The following is a 21,534-nucleotide window of genomic DNA, read 5'->3' as shown; positions in this document are numbered from 1 at the left end:
AATTAAGAGGTTAAATTATGCTGGCATTGCATGTCAATTTGTAAGTAATAAAACTAGTAAGGACCTTCACTTCACTGCATCTGCTATAATACATGTATCACAAGCAGTACAAGGGAAAATAAGCTTCAAAATATCAATTACCATGCATGCATGTGAAGGCACATGTCCTGAAAATCATGGTCCATCCGCATGGGGTCACAACATATTTGTAGTGAATATAATTCCATAATGCTTATCTTTATCAAGAGTACCCCAAAGAAGACTTGATTTAATTCAAAATGAATAACTCTACATTTGCACACAAAGTCTTAAATCCAGAATCAAATATGGTTTATTTAAATCATTAAATGGATAACATTAAAGTTCTGATCACCAAGGAAATTGAGATGCAAATCATGATGTAAATTACTCTTAGCATGGAAGTGGTAAGCTCGAAACTTTCAGCCTGCTAGTCCCCGCAGTAGTTCCACTAAACCATCCTGTTGTTGAACATGCTTTACCCATTGGGCCCTGATCTGAACTCGTTCAATGCTCTGCTTAACTGTGCGTTCAATAGATGGTTGCATTCGAGTTGAAAAGAATTCCTTTATTTCATCTGCCTTTTCCTCAATTGAAAACCCAAAAACAAAACAAACAAATCTCAGTAGAACCTTAAATTTTCTTAAACAGGTCCTACCAAGAATTGGACGAAATTAACATGAATAGAGAAATTTTCATTAAGGATAGAATTCAGGAACAGACCCTAGATACAACACGACCGATCAAAGTAGTTAACAAAAATCCTGAACCCCATTTTTCGTAGATAAAATAGCACTTTTCCTGTACAAAAGAAGCAGAAACCAGATTAGCTGGAAATATAACAACTGTAATGCTTACTTTTTCATAATTCTCCCAAGTCCTAAAGATTCCAAAAATATTTACCCTCTAGAGTGTTGAGAAATCTAGGGCATCAAGATTAGGTGATTTCTCTTCTTATGATAACTGCTTGTGAATGCTTTTTCCTTCATTAGATTATGATCTTCTCTTAGTCAGATTATTATAGTGTTCTTCTTCATCAAATAGCTATCAATGCATAAACAAAAAAGAGACAAGAGACACAAAATATAGGGGATTATCCAGGCAAAACGTCTCCCACTTGAGAGGAAAACCCAAATGAATTCTTCTTCTTATAGAGACTTCAATTGACGAATATGAATACCAAGACTCTTGACCTATTTTCCTCTCCAAGACCAAGTCACAAAGCTTCCTTGACGAGTTCCTTTTTCTTTGAGTCAATAATAGTCAAATTTCTCCTTCTCGGCTGCCTTTCAGAGTTTCGGTTCCTAGGAACATACCTGCAACTTTCGGCCCTAATTCAAAAACTCTAGTTGCAGTTTTTGAGAGAAACATTGTCTCTGAAACTTATTTGCTTTGAGATGGAAACTATTCCTGCTTAACTCGGCTTGATTCTTCACTTGTCTTTCTCCTTGGATTGACCTTCGATAGTGACTTCAATACCTTGGCTCCTGCTGCAACAGACAACACCTATACTTCGCATGTGTGGAGTGTACTCAGCCCAAAACAGACCCAAAAAAATACCAAAAACTTCGCTCTTCCTTTCCCTCTCTTCACTGGTTATGAGGCTTCTTCTCAAGTGATCCTCACACTTCTTGTTGCAGACTTGTCCTTGACCGAAAATCTGAGTTCCAAATGGAGGCCGAGCTGCCTATTTATAGTGGTTTCCCATGAAATAAGCTGACTTCTCTTTGCCCATAGGCCGACATGTCATTTGGTGTAGGTTTAATATTCCATATTGAGGCCAACTTCTTGGAGGAGCTTGAGCTTGGTCTTGCAGGGCCTTTTTACTCTTTCATTGACTCATATACAAATGTAACATGCCCAAGAAGGGTCTTCCATACATGACATTGACTCAATAGACGTTTATGACTTGATGACAAAACCTAAAGGCTCACAATGGGAACCTTAACTAAAATAAAATTCCTTGATCATGAAACCCATGATTCAAGCATTACAAAAATAATGTTATTTTCTTTTTTACATCAATTACATAAAATCACAATTACATGTCATTATGAAGACCGAACCTAGTTACACTTTTCAACATTGAGAATCTTAAAGGTTAGTCTTCTTAATCTTGATGAAGTCATGGCCAACAAAGGAACATGTAACAAAGTTTCCATCTCCCCACCTCTCTCTCACACACATGCACACAAGAAAAATAAAAAATTTAAAGACAGATTTACTATTATCAAAGCTATTATGTAATAAAATATAAAACTCAGCAGCCCAACTATACAAGAAACACCACATAATCTTCACATGTGCAGTGAGAGGCAGTAAACAAGTTGCCATTTTATCCTTCACAACCTGCCTCATAGAGTTCCAAACATTTTAAGACCACTGTTGAGATTTCAACAAGATGATGGAGCTTAGTGGAAAGGAGTCGCCTTCACTAAGTGGGCCCGTAGGCAAATTATGGCGCAAAGTCTATTTTTAGACTATGTCTATTTTTAGAGATATGGATCATGGTCTATGAGTTGCAAGATGCTATTTATGGATGATTGGTCATGTTGGGAAAAATAGATGGACTTATATTTTTGGTTCATAGCAGATTGATCGGAGTCTATTTTTAGACTGCCAGGCTAAAAATAGAAAAGTCAAATATTATTGTCTCATAATAATATTTAAACTATAAACATTATCTTATCCTCTTGGAGCACTTTAGTTTCAGCTACAGATGTGGCACATGCAGCTGTCAGAAGGAAATACGCTTTCTTTGTGGGTCAGTTGATCTATTGCATGCAGGACTTCAGTTAGAACTCAAGCAGTTGAGTTTGGTGGAGTTGGATGTGGAGTTGATGGAGTTGTGTTCAGTTTGACTTGGTTAAACTAGTTTTACTTATTGGATTTCAGAGATCTGTGGTTTGAGCTTTTTAAATTTTTGACCGGAGAATCCACAGTAATGGAGTTTTTACACCAACGTTTCGAATCCCAAATGGGATCCATCATCAGGGTAAAGAGAAAGATGATAAAAGAAGAGTCAGATGGAGGAGATAAATACTCGAGAGGGATGAATTTTAGAGGCAAAGCACAGGTCGGCCAGAAAGATTATAATGAAACCTAATTTTAATATTAATTTTTATTTTTAATTTTTATAAATTAATATTATTTATTTAATACATTTAAGACAAAATCTTAAACTAAATTCTAAATTAATAATGATATCTAAAGAACTAAAATGTATATTAATATTAATATCAAAACCTATTATATAACCTAAAATCTATATTGATGTTAGAAACTAAAAACTAATATATATATTAATATCATAAATCTTTATATATCCTAAAATCTATATAATTTTGTATCTAAAAACTAATATATATTAATATTAATATATAAGATTATTTAACCTAATGACTAAATAACCTAATGACTACATATGACTATAAAACTTAATATTAATATATATGAATATATAACTTAATAATGTATAAGACAATATAACTTAATATTAATATGTATGACTATATAACTTAAAGACAATATAACTTAATATTTTATAAAACTTGACCACTATAAAACTTAATATTTATTTATATAACCTAAACTCTTTATACCTTATTGTATGATTAGTAATAATATCAATAAAAGCTTAATATCTATATCACAATCTAAATAAAAGAATAAACTAAATTCTAAATTAATTCATTATTAAATACATTAATGCCTAAACCATACTATGAAGTTTTATTAGTAATTAGAGCTTTTTTAATAAAATATAAATAACCTAATGACAAGTTTAATATTAAAATTATTAAAATTATTAAAATCAGAAAATATCTATAATATTATTTATATCTAATATGTAAACCTATATTAATATCTTTGTTAATAACTATCTTACCTGTTTGACAACTTACCTGTTTGACAACTTACCTGGGGCCGGGCTGACGTTTCTTGATTTCACTGATCAGGGGAAGCCAGCTTCCGCTAATCTCCAAACCGCTGTCTCTGTTCAGATTACAAGGATGCTTCAAGATTTCGAGGGCTTCTCTGATTTTCCGTCTCTGATGCTGCTCTTCTCTTGCAATGATTGATGCGCTTTCTAAGCAGATGTGGTGTTTAGTCTTCGAGGAGTGCTCTGCCAAGGCTGAGGTACGAGATCTTCCATTTCTGATGTCAGCGCCATGTTCTTTAAGTCTTGTCTGGAGGGAGCGACCAGTTTCACCTATGTAGATTTTTCCACACGAACAGTCTATTTTATAGACTCCTTTAAGCTGCAGTTTGTCAATATCATCCTTAACAGATTTTAAACTTTGTCTGATGGTACCAGGAGCTGAGAATTGGGTTAGAATGTTTTTCTTCCTTAGGATCTTTGCCATTTTATCTGTGACCCCATGGATATAAGGTAGAAAAACCTTACCACCATGAGGTTGATCCTCCTCTTTAGGTTTGGGAGAGGCCAACCTCCTTTCAGCTTTCTTTATGGCTTTTTTAATATCCTGATCCTTGTAGCCTATATTTCTGAAAGTTGAAACTAAATGCCTCTTCTCTTCATTTATATGTTCTGAGTCAGAAATACGGAGGGCTCTAATGGCAAGAGTGTTCAGAACGCCAAGCTTTTGGGCTGGGTGATGGTGGGAATCCGCATGAAGGTAGCTTTCCGTGTGAGTTGATTTCCTGAAAACCTTATGGCCCAATGAGCCATCCTCTTTTCTGATGATAAGAATGTCCAAGAAAGGGATGCACATATTTTCTTCAAGCTCCATAGTGAATTTTATATCAGGGGAGATGGAGTTAAGGTGATTGAAAAACTTGTCGAGTTCTGTTTTACCATGGTTCCATTTTATATTGGTGTCATCGACAAAGCGCTTCCACCATGCTGGTTTTAAAGGATAAGATTCCAAGGCTTTCTTCTCAAAATATTCCATGTATAAGTTGGCCACAATTGGCGAAAGAGGTGATCCCATTGCTACACCAGATGTCTGTTCATAAAATGCTCCTTGGAATGTGAATACAGTTGACCTTAAACAGACTTCAGCCAGCTTTGCAGTCTCTGGATCAGTGACACTTCTTATGACCTGAATGGCTTCATCAAGAGGAATCTTCGTGAATAAGGAAACCACGTCAAAGCTCACAAGGATGTCATCCTTTTCCATTCTTTCATTTTTAATCAGATTCACAAAGTCGTGCGAGTCTTTAATGAAGGAGTCAGTATTTCCAACCAGGGGCTTCAGAGTCTTGGCGACATATTTAGCAAGCTCATAGGTTGGGGAGCCAATGGTATTAACTATCGGTCTCAGGGGGACCCCCTCCTTATGGATCTTGGGTAATCCATAAATTCTAGGAATGGTTTCACACGAGGGGGTTAATTTCTTCTTCAATTTTTCCTCAAGGTTGGAGTCTGAGATAATCTTTTTTACATCCTTCATAATCTTGGCCATGGGATTACTGTTCAGCTTTTTGTAACTGCCACAATTTAGGTGATCATTCATTTTCTTAACATAGTCCTCTTTATCAAGGATAACCGCTGCTCCTCCTTTATCTGCTTTAAGAACAACTATCTTGTCATTATTCCGCAAGGATCTGAAAGCCTCTTGCTCTTCCTTACTCAAGTTACTTTTGGGAGTCTTGGCTTTTCTCATGATGAGGGAAAACTCTTGTCTTAATGCCTCTTTGTCTTCAAGAGGGAGGTTGCTAATCCCATCTTCAATGCTACAAATCATCTTTTCAATGGGGAGGCTTTTAGGGGCCATTGCAAACCCCATCCCCTTGCTGAGAACATTAACGGCAAACTGGTCAAGAACCTCGGAAGACAGGTTAACTACTTTTCTTTTTGATGTTGATGTTGATCCATAAGAGTTTTTGCCCGCCCCCTTGTCACCCTTGCTCAGCGTAGTGCATCTTGCCACATCTTTTTGGATAAAACTGCCATGCGCACCTTCTCTGGAGACCTGCACCCTTTCGATACTATTCATGTCAACCTTGTCTTCATTCTTTTCAGTTTCGGCCCTGCCCAGGTAATTATCACAATCTATGATGATCATATTCATTTCTTCTGGTTTAGACTCATGACCTAAAAACACTTCTGCCCTTTTATTGACACATTCATTATATTTATTCGAATTACCATTTAAATTTTTATTCGAATTTACATTTAAATTTTCTGGATTAATAACACAGCTGTTCTTAATACCACTTTCACCTGCGCAGACACCTATCTCCTCTGCGTTGTCAATATCTATACCTGAATTGTTAAACCGGCTGTTTTCGTTTACCACCATCGTTTTTATGCTAACGGTTTGCTGATCCCAATGCTGGAGATGCGCATCCGTATTAACACTAAATTTATTCGAATTGACACATTCATTATCTTTTCCATTTAAATTTTTATTAGGATTTTCATTTACGAAGCTGTTCTTAATACCCTTATCACCGGAGCTGACACCTATCTCATCTGCGCTGTCAATAATTATATCTGAAACGTTGATCTTATTAAACCGGTTGTTTTCGATGTTTTCCGCCATCGTTTCTCTGCTAACGGTTTGCAGCTTAAAGGAGTCTATAAAATAGACTGTTCGTGTGGAAAAAGCTACATAGGTGAAACTGGTCGCTCCCTCCAGACAAGACTTAAAGAACATGGCGCTGACATCAGAAATGGAAGATCTCGTACCTCAGCCTTGGCAGAGCACTCCTCGAAGACTAAACACCACATCTGCTTAGAAAGCGCATCAATCATCGCAAGAGAAGAGCAGCATCAGAGACGGAAAATCAGAGAAGCCCTCGAAATCTTGAAGCATCCTTGTAATCTGAACAGAGACAGCGGTTTGGAGATTAGCGGAAGCTGGCTTCCCCTGATCAGTGAAATCAAGAAACGTCAGCCCGGCCCCAGGTAAGTTGTCAAACAGGTAAGTTGTCAAACAAGTAAGATAGTTATTAACAAAGATATTAATATAGGTTTACATATTAGATATAAATAATATTATAGATATTTTCTGATTTTAATAATTTTAATAATTTTAATATTAAACTTGTCATTAGGTTATTTATATTCTATTAAAAAAGCTCTAATTACTAATAAAACTTCATAGTATGGTTTAGGCATTAATGTATTTAATAATGAATTAATTTAGAATTTAGTTTATTCTTTTATTTAGATTGTGATATAGATATTAAGCTTTTATTGATATTATTACTAATCATACAATAAGGTATAAAGAGTTTAGGTTATATAAATAAATATTAAGTTTTATAGTGGTCAAGTTTTATAAAATATTAAGTTATATTGTCTTTAAGTTATATAGTCATACATATTAATATTAAGTTATATTGTCTTATACATTATTAAGTTATATATTCATATATATTAATATTAAGTTTTATAGTCATATGTAGTCATTAGGTTATTTAGTCATTAGGTTAAATAATCTTATATATTAATATTAATATATATTAGTTTTTAGATACAAAATTATATAGATTTTAGGATATATAAAGATTTATGATATTAATATATATATTAGTTTTTAGATATTGATTTAAGTTTTTGATATAATTCTAATGTATATATATATTAAGTTGTATAAACTTTAGGTTATTTAAATATTAAATTATATAGTAATCAGGTTTCATTAATATTAAGTTATATAGTCATTCGGTTTTACAATTATTAATAGGTTTTATGATATCAATATTAATATATATATTAGTTTTTAGTTTCTAACATCAATATAGATTTTAGGTTATATAATAGGTTTTGATATTAATATTAATATTCATTTTAGTTCTTTAGATATCATTATTAATTTAGAATTTAGTTTAAGATTTTGTCTTAAATGTATTAAATAAATAATATTAATTTATAAAAATTAAAAATAAAAATTAATATTAAAATTAGGTTTCATTATAATCTTTCTGGCCGACCTGTGCTTTGCCTCTAAAATTCATCCCTCTCGAGTATTTATCTCCTCCATCTGACTCTTCTTTTATCATCTTTCTCTTTACCCTGATGATGGATCCCATTTGGGATTCGAAACGTTGGTGTAAAAACTCCATTACTGTGGATTCTCCGGTCAAAAATTTAAATAGTTTTACTTAGTCTAACTGCAAATAGACTAGTGATGAGTTGTGTGAATTAATTATTAACTCATAAAGCAACTAAAGAATACATCAGTTAATTCAGTTGCATGTCAGTGCATGTACAGTTCAGTGGAGACAGGTGTTAGAGGTTGAGATTGCTGTCAGTTGTGACTATAGTTGTGCATGAGATCTTGCACAATCAACGGGATTGAGTTATGCCAATGAGGATTACGCAGTGTGGGTCAAACCAGGGAATTATAGCCTGTGCTCACGTGATTTTCAGTGTGGGTGATTCTCTTGAAGCATTGTGTAGTGGAGATAGGCAAAGCAGCGAAGGAGATTTGAACCTGTGACTTGTTCGAATCTGATCTAGTTTTGTGTGTAACAGGTGGAGATAGTACTGAGTACTTGTGAGGAGTATTGTACTATGTATTGTTACATGTTCTCAATCATTATAATATACAAATAGTGTGGGGTTTTCAGCTGTATGCTTTCCCCGAGTTACATACTGTGTTAATGTGTGCATGTGATTGATGTTTCATTGTTTTTAATGCTGCTAAATTGTTGATCAACGTAGAGGAGATTATGTATTGTGCATGTATTCCGCAATAGTGTATAATCGGGATAATCTCTGTGAATAAGTGTCATATTATTCAAAATTTCTACATGGTATCAGAGCTGTTGATCATCAGATCTATTATTTAGAAAGTATTTACATCTTATTTCTTCAGGCAGAGTCTGTAATCGGGCCAGGTAGCCTCTGGATTCATCCTTCCTTTGGAAGGTGAGATATCCTGTAAAAGCCCATACAGTCAATCTCTGTACGAGAAATACTTTGTTCTCACGAATTCTAGATTAGAGGCGGTTAAGTTTGGAGCTGGTGGAATTCGAATTTGCAGCAGTGTTTTCTTGGTATCAACGTGGCAATGTCTTTCAACGGATTGTGATTGGAGTATGCTCTTGAGGGCAGCTTGAACTATATTGCATGGAAGGACAGGATGGAGGCGGTGTTAGATGATAATGGGCTGAAGGAGTTCATAGAGGCTGAGGTCCCAAAGCCTACTGATACTGCGCAAGTTGATGCTTGGAAAAAGAAGACAACAAAGTGTTGAAGGATTCTATTGGAGGGCGTGAAGGATCACATTGTGTCCAGCCTGCATGGAAAGGCTTCTCCATACTTGATGTGGAAAGCGTTGACAGATCTATTCCAAAGCAAGAGCGATCAGAGGAAGCTGGCGCTCAAAGATAAACTCATAAACATCAAATGTGAGAAGGGAGACAGTATGCCCAAGTACCTCACGAAGCTCACTCAGTGCAAGGATGAGCTGGGAAGTGTGGGGGTGACTGTCGATGATGAGGACTTGGTGAGCTTGGCTCTACTTGGTCTTCCGAAGAGTTTGCATTCCAATCAGGACTCTGTCAATGGTCGGGAGAAACTGCCAGGATGGGAGAGACTTTGGTCAGATCTTGTGCAGGAGGAGATCAAGCGGAATACCAGGGACGGATCTTCATCAAAGGGAACTGATAAAGAAAATTGCGCTTTGGCTACCAAAGCAAAGAAGGGGAAGAACAAGAAAGCTTCTCAATCCGGTGCAAAAGTCAAGAAGCAGGACATGTCCAAGGTGAAGTTCTTTCACTGTCACCAGCATGGACACTATGCCACTAATTGTCCGCAGAAGAAGAAGAACAAGCAAGTTGCTGGATCTGCAGCAGGAGAGGCTCTAGCCTCGCAGTTTGAGCTTGATTTCTCATTGATCACATGCTTGGTATCAAGTGTGATGGGATCGGTGTGGTTCTTAGATAGTGGTGCATCTTTTCACATGACAGAAGATCAAGATTTGTTTTCTGATATGGAGGAGAAATATCTTGGAATGCACAACGAGATGGGCGATGATGGTAGATACAGTGCGATCGGTATCGGTACCATTTCCTTTGAGAGGAAGTCTAGTAAACCCTTCGTATTGAAGGAAGTGATGCATGTTCCAGGATTGAAGAAGAATCTTATCTTTGTGGCGATGTTAGAAGACAAGGGATATGATGTTGTTTTCAGCGAGGGAAAGGCTTTCCTGCGCAGTAAGACAACTGGAGAAACCCAGAAGATAGGGGTTCAAGTGAGGAACCTTTATCAATTGCATGTAGATGGCTGCACAGCAATGGCATACAAGGCAGAAGGATTGGTGAGCCGGGATGATGGCGAGCTGTGGCACAGGAGATTGGGTCACCTTCACCATGGAGCCTTGAAGACACTGTAGCAGATCACTACTGGGCTTCCTAAAGGCACTCTTGCGCAATCAGATCAGTGAAAGGGGTGTACTTTGTGAAAGTTTGTGAAAGCCACCTTTGACGAGAAGGATAGTCGTGCCATGACGATCCTTGAGAGAATTCACACAGACGTGTGTGGACCTTTCTCAGTAGCTTCGACAGCAAAACACAGGTATTATGTGATTTTTGTTGATGATTTCTCTCGTAAGTGCTGGATCTTCTTCATGCAGAAGAAGAGCGAGACATACTCAAATTTCTGTGAGTTCAAAGCACTGGTCGAGAAGGAGTTGGGGAAGAAGGTGAAGGCTCTTAGGAGTAATAATGGTGGTGAATACATCTCTGGCGAGTTCAAGGATTTCTGCAGTGCAGAAGGGATTCGAAGAGAGCTCATAGCTCCCCATAACCCATAGCAGAACTGGGTTGCTGAGCGGAAGAACAGAACGATCGTGGGTGCTACACGAGCGATGTTGCATGATCAGGGCCTACCCCTTCACTTGTGGGCGGAAGCATGCAATACTACAGTATATGTGCAGAACCGTTGTCCTCACAGGATACTTGGCATGAGTACACCCAAGGAAGCTTATTCTGGTAAGAGGCCTGATATTTCTCATTTGAGGATTTTTGGTTCTAACGTTTACATGCATGTGACTAAGGATGCCAGGAATAAGTTGGAGCCAACCGCAGAGGTTGGGATATTTGTGGGGTACACTGATATGCCCCACAACTATCGTGTGTATTTTCCAGACAGTGGTAAGACTGTTGTGCGACAGGATATAAAATTTCAGGAGGAGAAAGCCATGAAGTGTTCGCTTGAGAGGGAGCCACACTTGCATGCAGATGAGGAGCTATTAGTTCCTAAGGATGAGCTTCAGGACGTGGATCAGCCACAGAATGAAGCTCATGGAGTGGAAGAGACCACTCATGCTGCACCAACCATCAGAGGGCGAAAGCGCTTGACAGAAGCTGAGCGACTGGCTCAAGATGCAGAGAAATTTTGTAGGACCACCTACAGCCCAATGCAGGCAGAGACAGTCACCTGATCAATACACTGGATACATGGCTCTTATGAGCAAATGTGTTGTGACTGAGCCATGCCCTTTTGCGGAAGCTGTGGAGGATCCCGCATGGGTAGATGACATGGTGGAAGAGTATGATTCGATTGTCAGAAACAGTGCATGGGAGATTGTCCCAAGACCAGAAGGGAAATCAGTGGTGGGTTCGAGATGGATCTACAAAGTTAAGCAGGTAGCTGACGGGAGTGTGGAGAAGTACAAGGAAATATTTGTTGCCCGAGGCTTTTCACAGATAGAGGGGATCGATTATGAGGAGACCTTTGCACCTGTCGCAAGGTATTCTTCCATACGGATGATTCTTGCTCTCTCAGCGCAGATGGGATGGCACATTCATCAGATGGATGTGAAGACTACGTTCCTCAACGGAGTCATTGAGGAGGAGGTGTACATAGAACAGCCCGAAGATTTCGAGATCTTCAGCAGTGAGTCGCATGTGTGTAGGCTCAAGAGAGCGCTGTATGGGTTGAAACAAGCACCATGTGCTTGGTACACACGGATAGACAGTTATTTCACCGGACTTGGATTCTCCAAGAGTGAGGCAGATCCTAACCTATACCAGATTGTGTTCGAGGGTAAGTTGCTTATCATTGTACTTTATGTAGATGATTTGATTCTAACGGGTGATGAGCTATTGATACTTTCATGCAAGGATGATCTTGCTAAGGAGTTTGAGATGAAGGACTTGGGCCTCCTTCATTCTTTCCTAGGATTGGAAATCTGTCAGCGCAGTGATGGACTATTTGTTTCTCAGGGTAAGTATGCTTGGGAGATACTGGAGAAGTTCAACATGCATGGCTGCAAGCCTGTTGATACTCCTCTTCCTGGAGGTTGGAGGAAGGAGGATGCCACTTCAACAGAAGAAGTGGATGCCACTGTTTATCGACAGTTGGTGGGGCCGCTTATGTATCTGGTCAATACACGACCCGATATATGCTATGCTGTTAACTAGCTTTCACAAGCTATGGTTAAGCTAACCAAGCTCTTCTGGAAGGCAGGCAAGCATGTATTGCGTTATTTGAGAGGCACATCGGGATATGGTTTTTGGTACAGACAGGAGGATGAGGTGAAGCTATGTGGCTTCACAGATGCGGATTGGGCAGGGAGCCCAACGGACAGAAAGAGCACATCAGGAGGAGTCTTCAGTATCTGGTCGACAGCAGTTTCTTGATATAGCAGGAAGCAGAGATCCGTGGCACTCAGTTCAACAGAGTCCGAGTATATGGCAGCAAGTTTGGCTGCATGTGAGGCTATATGGATGAGGAAGATCCTGGTCGGGTTGTTCGGTTCTTACTTGGAGCCTACTGTGATTTACTGTGATAACCAGAGTTGCATTAAACTCTCGGCTAATCCTGTATTTCATGATAGATCTAAGCACATTGACATCAGGTACCATCATATCAGAGATTGTGTGCAGCGGAGAATCATGTTACTTTCATACATTCCAACGAAGGATCAGGATGTTGATATCTTGACGAAGGCGCTCACCAGGAGCAAATTCGAATACCACTGAGGCAGGATAGGGGTTGCTGATAATCCATATCTTGTTGAGAGGGAGTGTTGAGAATGCAACAAGATGATGGAGCTTAGTGGAAAGGAGTCGCCTTCACTAAGTGGGCCCGCAGGCAAATTATGGCGCAAAGTCTATTTTTAGACTATGTCTATTTTTAGACATATGGATCATGGTCTATGAGTTGCAGGATGTTGTTTATGGATGATTGGTCATGTTGGGAAAAATAGATGGACTTCTATTTTTGGTTCATAGCAGAGTGATCAGAGTCTATTTTTAGACTGCCAGGCTAAAAATAGAAAAGTCAAATATTATTGTCTCATAATAATATTTAGACTATAAACATTATCTTATCCTCTTGGAGCACTTCAGTTTGAGCTACAGATGTGGAACATGCAGCTGTCAGAAGGAAATATGCTTTCTTTGTGGGTCAGTTGAGCTATTGCATGCAGGACTTCAGTTAGAACTCAAGCAGTTGAGTTTGGTGGAGTTGGATGTGGAGTTGATGGAGTTGTGTTCAGTTTGACTTGGTTAAACTAGTTGTACTTAGTCTAACTGCAAATAGACTAGTGATGAGTTGTGTGAATTAATTATTAACTCATAAAGCAACTAAAGAATACATCAGTTAACTCAGTTGCATGTCAGTGCATGTACAGTTCAGTGGAGACAGGTGTTAGAGGTTGAGATTGCTATCAGTTGTGACTATAGTTGTGCATGAGATCTTGCACAATCAATGGGATTGAGTTATGCCAATGAGGATTGCGCAGTGTGGGCCAAACCAGGGAATTATAGCCTGTGCTCATGTGATTTTCAGTGTGGGTGATTCTCTTGAAGCATTGTGCAATGGAGGCAGGCAAAGCAGCGGAGGAGATTTGAACATGTGACTTGTTTGAATTTGAGCTAGTTTTGTGTGTAACAGGTGGAGATAGTACTGAGTACTTGTGAAGAGTATTATACTATGTATTGTTACATGTTCTCAATCATTATTATATACAGATAGTGTGGGGTTTTCAGCTGTATGCTTTCCCTTTGTTACATATTGTGTTAATGTGTGCATGCGATTGATGTTTCATTGATTTTAATGCTGCTAAATTGATGATCAATGTAGAGGAGATTATGTATTGTGCATATATTCCACAATAGTGTAAAATCAGGATAATCTCTGTGAATAAGTGTCATATTATTCAAAATTTCTACAACTACTAAAAACACTGATTTGAATGAATCAGATACATGGTAACAGCAAGGGACCTAGATAATAAGGGAAGCAATATGATATATAATTTTTATTAGACAATTCCTAGATGCCATGACTGTGCAAATAGAATAGAAACTTTTGTATTACAGTAGAAATAGACTATTGAATTAAATGGAAAAAAATAAACTTTGGCTCTCTTCTTTTCCAGTTTGGTATATCTCATAAAGAAGTATAGAACCATGATTATAGAGAACATGAACCTCTTCAGCATACTTTCCAATCCAATGTTGCATTTTATTTCCTGTTAAATGCTTTAAGGTTAACTTCACCCAAATGGTGCTGTTGCAGTTAACTTCAATCAAGTGATTTAACTATATGTTTGGTTTACACATTTCACTTGTCTAAAGCCTTGATAGGAGAATGACAACTATGCAAGTTCCAACTGTCCCGAGTCCACAAAAAACTAAAACCTATAAAACATCACCTTTAACCACAGCGAGGCAGTCTCATGTCTCTCTTTGCTAATTCCAGAAAGTACAGTGACTGCATCCCGGTTCCGTACTTGCAATATTATCAAAGATATATATGGAAGGTTCAAAAAAATGGATTTAAGTCTCTCTTCAAATGCATTTAGATCATAAGAGGCAGTAGATATATGGTGATCTCTTTAACAAACCCTAATCCAACAAGAAATTGCGTAAATGTGACAGCACTTAACATAGATCATGAAAAGATGTTCACATACCATGAATTTATGAAGATAATTTAACCATAATCACAAAATAGCCACCACAGGTACAGAGAAATAGTATAGGTGCCCTTAGGTAAAAGAATGAATGAAATAATACAAATGAGAGCTTGAGTTGTGAGTATATAGTATATGCAACTCAAATGAGGGTTATAGGCCCACAAAGAAAGGGAACACACCCCAGCAATAAAACAATAAGTAGCTTCAACTACCCAAAGGGTGGCCCATTAAGGGCCAAAACTACCCACATAGTGCCCTGCCATGTTGCCACAAGTGAAGATTACACATTCTAAACCAAATGCAGTTTATGAACGAGCAAGAATTATAACAGACATACCTCAGAAGACAAACTGAAGTCTAATGCTTCCCGGACAACAGAAGGATCTAGAGATGATGCAATTGAACCTGCAGGTCATGATAGGTATCCTCTTTTCAGAAAATTTTACCTTAAAATATTACTGCTAATAAAATGAACCAAAGAGTCAGTCCCCTATGTAAAATGCGAACTTTTTCTTGACTTAGATCTGTCTCCCTGAAAATTCTCAATAAAGGTTCATAGCCAAATTTATCTGAAGTCGTGACATTCTTCATGACAGCTGTGTATGGAACCTATAGAAAAAAAACCCAACCATTTAGATCAATAAACATGTAATAGCATAAAAAATAGTCCCTTTAATTTCATATGGACACTAGCATCAGCAAGAACAGTGCAACCTATCTGATGTCTGCAGGTAGAAGTGTTGTGCTTCTGTCATTCAAGAAAACATTAAATCATCTTCTTGCTTCTATTGTAGTTTCTTCATGCCCAAACCGAGCTAAGATTTCCAATATCTGCCCTCTTAACATTACATTCAAGTGACTCTCACCTGGAATAGGCTCCCAGCACAGTTTCCTGTCCAAGTAAATTACAATACAGTGGAGTGAAATTAAGTGATGGCACTGGCCACAAGGCCGGTAAACTATGCAATTTGCAGAGGAGTTTTCATAAAACATCACAAACATGATTGTGTTATTCTATGGATAACTAATGCCTTGCATTCTACAACCAAAGATAACTTTTGAGGACAACCAAAGATACTTTTGAGTAAGACCTTGCATGCATGCATGTCTGTAATACGTACACAACAAAGAGATGGAAACATTGACTATGTTACCCCGAGTTTCAAGGATAGGAAGGACATGGTTCCAATATGTTTATGGCAGGGTTGTTTGAGAGTAGCAGGAAATGGCAATTTTAAAAAGCTTCTGGTACGGGGTGTTCCAGGTCATTTTTAATATAGAATATATTTTAATATATTTTGATGCATATATATCGAAAAAAACATGCAGAATGCGAAATTAGTTGCAGAAAACATGAAATTGTAGATTTAATTACTGAATTAATCATGATAATTAACTTATTAAAGCATCAACCATTCAGCACACATATAACATCAGTCATATAGAGCACACGAGTGCACGGGTGAACGGTTGGGGCAGTCGGTTTTCTCGCACCCCACCAGCGATCGAGTCCCTCTATGTGGCGCTGCACGGCAGCCTATAGTGTTTCATTGAGAATGTACAGTATATGGTGATTGATGTGATGGATTTGCTCCGCAGCTTCGACGGTTGTATCTACTCGCTTCGGCGTATATATGTAATATGTTGCTTCTTCAGGGAGATGTACTTCCCCCCTGAAAAAAAACATCAATCATATAGTAGTTGTAACATTGTCATCAAATCATCGACCATAATAGCAGTGTTCAAGTTTCAACAAATAAGATTTGTCATTAACAAACTGTAACTGATAACATCAACCATGAAATGAAAGAGAGCATCATAATCATTACCAAACAATTGTATTATGCATGCAACAATACAAACTTTACTTCAAAGTTCATAGTTCAAACTTTAGTTGTCATACAATGTTTACAAAATATGCCATAATGGTTAACACCAATTTACTCATGCTGAATTTAACAGTTACGTTCATTATTGTTTGTGAGCACGTTAAGGATAAGGGCAAACTTCTTAGTCCATCTTGATTGTGCAAAAAATACAGTTCATGGATGTATTCTCTGTGGGTTCTATGGGCATCATCATTACACCAGAGTGTGACAATTCTTAAACTGGAATCCCTACTGCAACAACTGATGATATTTCTCCTATTTGTTAATTTTTTTTAAACAAATTACTTGTAGTTTTCTACGACAAATATCAAAATACTTACATTGTAGCCTTCATTTAATTAAATTATATGTGGAAACAAGAAACTAAGCAAGAAAGAAAGTACAACACATTGACACCGTTATTTTTTGACAAATGTCCCCGGAAAAACCCAATGCGGGAAAACCGGTGCAACAGATCAGATGGTTTTATTATTAGTTAGAAATAATTAATTCCTACTTGTTTATGGTTGTAATTCTCCATTTGAGGAGTTTGTTCCTACATAATAGCAATTTAGTTTCTCCTAGTTTAGTGTGTGGTTGAGAGAATCTCTCAACCACACTATTGTACGTCTAAGATAGAATTCCTATCTTGAGACTATTGCTTGCATAAATATGTGTGTAAATTTCCTCATTAAAAACAATAGAATATATTTTTGAGTGTCTCCAATTTTATCTTGGTATCAGAGCCCGTGAGGGCCTGGCCCCTCCTAGGCTTGGCCCTTCCTAGGCTGAGGGAAATAATTGAGAAGTATTTGTTTTTAGTTTTTGAGTTTGTCCATCATCGATTATACAGCGCGGAGGTGGCATTGGTAACCAGCTCCCTGGAAAGCACAGTGGCGGTGTGGTGAATCCGAATCCGTGTTGTGGAGGTTCAATGTAATTATTTCTAGCACCACTCAACACGACGTATATTGTCGAGGAATTCAAATTTTATTTGGTCGACTCCAAGTCGAAGCTGCTATTGTTGCCGGCCGAAGGAAACACAGCCGTTGAAACAGCTGCTGCCAAGATCGCATTACCTATGTGGTTGGTCAAGGAGCCTGTATGTGTGGATCTGCATAGTGGAGTTTGCGTATAGGATCCGGGGTTTTGACATATAAATCGACACACTTAGCAGTAGGCTGATAGATTTAGAGGCATATATCATTATGTATCTCGAGTTCTCTCCTCGTAATTATTCACAGATGGGAGGAAGGCCTAGGGTTTCTGAAATGAGCGATAGCGATGATCACATGGATCGGCTACCCGATTCTTTGCTGCTACTGATCTTTAATAAGTTGGATGATATTAAGTCTCTGGGGAGGTGTTGTGCTGTTTGTAAGAGGTTTAATACCCTGGTTCCACAGGTGGATAACGTGATTGTTAAGGTTGATTGCATGATATCTGGGGACGAGAGTGGATTGAATGTTAAGGGTAAGGGGATTTTTGGACATCTGATGAGATTTGTGCTGGGGAGTATTGTTAAGCCCTTGTAGGCTTTGCAACAGTTTCTGGGACACAAGAGGGCTATTTTAGAGGATATTTCGCATCATTCGCTTGGTGAAGTGTTGAGGAAATTTAAGGAGATTAAGCATCTGAGGATCGAGTTACCTGGTGGGGAATTGGGGATCGAGGATGGGGTTCTCTTGAAATGGAAGGCTGAATTTGGGACCACGCTGGAGAGTTGTGTGATTCTGGGAGCCTCGTCCCTAGCAAAGAAGGGGAAGAAGAGCAATCTGTGTCTTAATAATTCGGAGGCAGAAAGTGTTGTCGATGGCAAAAACTTGGTCTCTGTGGAAGATGGCAATGGGAACGACAATGGCAATAATGGAAATGGCAGTGGTGGCGGCATTCCAGAACTGTTCTACATGAATGGGGGTTCGAAGTTGCGTGTGATTTCGACGATAAGCTCTCTCATTGCAGCTTCTGCCAGGCATTTTCTGCTACAACAGATCATTTGCGATCGCCCTTCTCTAGAGAGCCTTGTTCTCACTGATTGCGATGGTCAGGGTATGCTATTTATGGGAAAACAACAGCTGTGCGAGTTTCCCTTCACTACACGATTGAACGATGTTTCCCTAGATTTTCCTGGCCCCTGCTTGAGTTCTATGGCATCTGTTTGGGATTTCCCTTCGAAATTCAAATCTTTGAATCTTCCTTTGAACATTTTAATAAATAATGCGGGAATTATGGCATGTCCCTTTCAGCTTTCTCAGGATGGAATAGAAGGAAAAGCACTGGCTATTGAGAAGGAAAGGCGATAGCGAGAATCCCCTGCTCGATCGTTACCACTTCTTGTGGGTCATTTACAAGCACCACATCAATGCAGAGGACGAGATCTTTGATATGTCAGTGTAGATCAAGGAAGGATCGGATCGCAATATCTCTGCCCCCCACTTCATGTGGCTTATCAGAGTGTGCCTGGTCCCTACAAAGAAGTCGCGGCTCAGATGGCATACCCCAATTCAGAGGCCATTCCCTGCGACAAGTTCGAGGTGGCTTTTCAGGCTGTGGAGCTCTGGATAGCCTACGGGGCAGTTCTTCCTGTGGAGAATTCGTTGGGCAGAAAAATAAATTAATGTGAAGAGTTCATGTTTTATTTAGTTTCTTGGAATCATGTTTAAATATTATTGAGCCTTATTGAGCCTAGCTAACTCAATGTAGGTAAAGTTGTTTTGTTAGAATTCATTACTCTAACAAATGATAGGATAAGCATGGAGTTCCAAGAATTTACTTGACAAAGATGCCCAAGATGAGAACAATGAACAGATGAGATAAAGGAGCACTGACAACGTTTATGGTGGACAACAAAATAGATGTTTGTTTGAGTTAGTGTGGTTTGTGGAATAAACTCCCTAGCATGTTATAAGCAAGACCAGTTGTTGTAATGGTCATTGTATGTACCTAGAAACTCCAAAATGTGGTATGAAATGTAAGTTTTAAAGGCATCTGAAAGTTCATGGTGATCTTAAAACCACTTTGTAATGGTTTATGGTCATCCTGAAACCATCTTTCGTCATTGTAAAGTGAGGGTTGGTGGTGAGCCAGAAACCGTCTATAAAGTCTTTGTGGATGAAGTGCTTGCCTTTGTGGCAGAATCGCCTATGTGGCTTGAGGTGCCTTTGTGGCTGGAATCGTGGATGTCAATGTGTTGTTTGACAAGTTGAGTGAATCTTTCTCTGCTTGCCTTTGTAGCTGTGTGTACACGAGAGATTTGTGCTCAATTGAGTAGGTGGACCGCAGAACACCTGGCTCAGACAGATGATTTTTTAAATTGTATGAGTAGAAGGGGATCCGCGGGAATCCTTATCTTCGTTTGATGATTTGTGAGAGGAGGCAGATCGGAGAAGTTGTGGATTTGTCTGAGGGAGGCGGATTGTGTTTTGGAGGTTCTGTACATGAAATTCGCCTGATGGTGGTGGATTTTATCATGACAAGTAGTCATTAAGGGGGGGAGTTAGAAATAATTAATTCCTACTTGTTTATGGTTGTAATTCTCCATTTGAGGAGTTTGTTCCTATATAATAGGAATTTAGTTTCTCCTAGTTTAGTGTGTGCTTGAGAGAATCTCTCAACCACACTACTGTACGTCTAAGATAGAATTCCTATCTTGAGACTATTTCTTGCATAAATATGTGTGTAAATTTCCTCATTAAAAACAATAGAATATATTTTTGAGTGTATGCAATTTTATCTTTATCAAGCAATAGTAAATTTGAATAAAACTTTTGGATGCCTTCCTGGCAATTCAGTTACAAAGAATATCACTTGGTAGAAGAAATTAGTGAGATTACCTCACTCTACACTGTAAGTCCCGACTGATCTGGCAGCTGAATCAACGAGTCCCCAGCTACCTTTGCGCTGCCCCTATGCAGTCACTGTGTGGACCTAAGTCACTATCTTTGAGGCTGCATCACCTCTCTGCTGGATCGATTTTCTCTCAGGAGCTTCGACTTCAGCCCTCCCGGCTAAGAACGTCAAACCCCCAACAAAATCTCGGACCTCTACATGGAAGGCTCTGCGCTGCTCTACGTGATCCTTTCCTGGCTCTACGTCACCCTTACTGGGCACTACGCTACCTCCTCTGCATATTCCTCTACCTCTCTGTTGCATATTCTTAGCTCCCGGAAACATCCTCCAGCCAAAGCTATCTTTGCCCCTCTTTGCATGATCACCACGAAATCACTGCGTTGTTCTATGGCTCAACAATTCAATCTGACATATCAACAATTGGTGTGTCTTCCAAATGACCTCAAGCCTCCTTAAATAGTCTTCTCGTTGACATTCAACGACCCAGATTAGAAGCCAATCAATGGCTAAGATCATTTCTGCTTGATCCTCGTCTTCTTCTAGAAGTTACACCAACAGTTATATTAATATCCATTAATTATTTTAATTTCCTAAGTTTAGACTTAGAGTCCTATTAAAAATAATTAGTTATTTTAATAGAATTTTCTCTGGGTGGAATTTCTCAAAACACTTTCTAGGTTCTTTGGAATACATGTGCCCAAGCCTCCCTGCAAAATTTAAGACTTAAAACACATCCGATGCTACCAGAAATCAACATAGAGTTGTTAGATTTTAGTTTACAAGGTTTCAGTTACATTACAGAGTTAGAGTTTCAGAGATCCGCACTTCTAGGGGGATAGTATAAGATTGTGGTATATTTAGCAGGTTTCCAATTCATGTTTCCAAAGGTTGCATGTTGTGTTTGATAATGTTTCTATGTTCCTTATTGCAATATGAATCAATTGAGA

General features: G+C 38.4%; 2 pseudogenes; one reads left to right on the top strand and one right to left on the bottom strand.

The window, feature by feature from the left end:
• Window positions 1–440: 440 nt before the first annotated feature.
• On the bottom strand, window positions 441–15,716 carry LOC149144238 (aminopeptidase M1-like; annotated as a pseudogene).
• Window positions 15,717–17,468: 1,752 nt separating this feature from the next.
• Window positions 17,469–19,362, top strand: LOC149144237 (F-box protein At5g46170 pseudogene; annotated as a pseudogene).
• Window positions 19,363–21,534: the final 2,172 nt, after the last annotated feature.

The sequence above is a fragment of the Pinus tabuliformis genome, chromosome X, assembly GCF_031772625.1.
Source record: "Pinus tabuliformis cultivar Carrire ecotype Pingquan chromosome X, CPIR1, whole genome shotgun sequence".
NCBI classification, from domain to species: domain Eukaryota; kingdom Viridiplantae; phylum Streptophyta; class Pinopsida; order Pinales; family Pinaceae; genus Pinus; species Pinus tabuliformis.
Note: the sequence above shows the minus strand (reverse complement) of the source record. Positions and strands in the feature narration are given on the sequence as shown.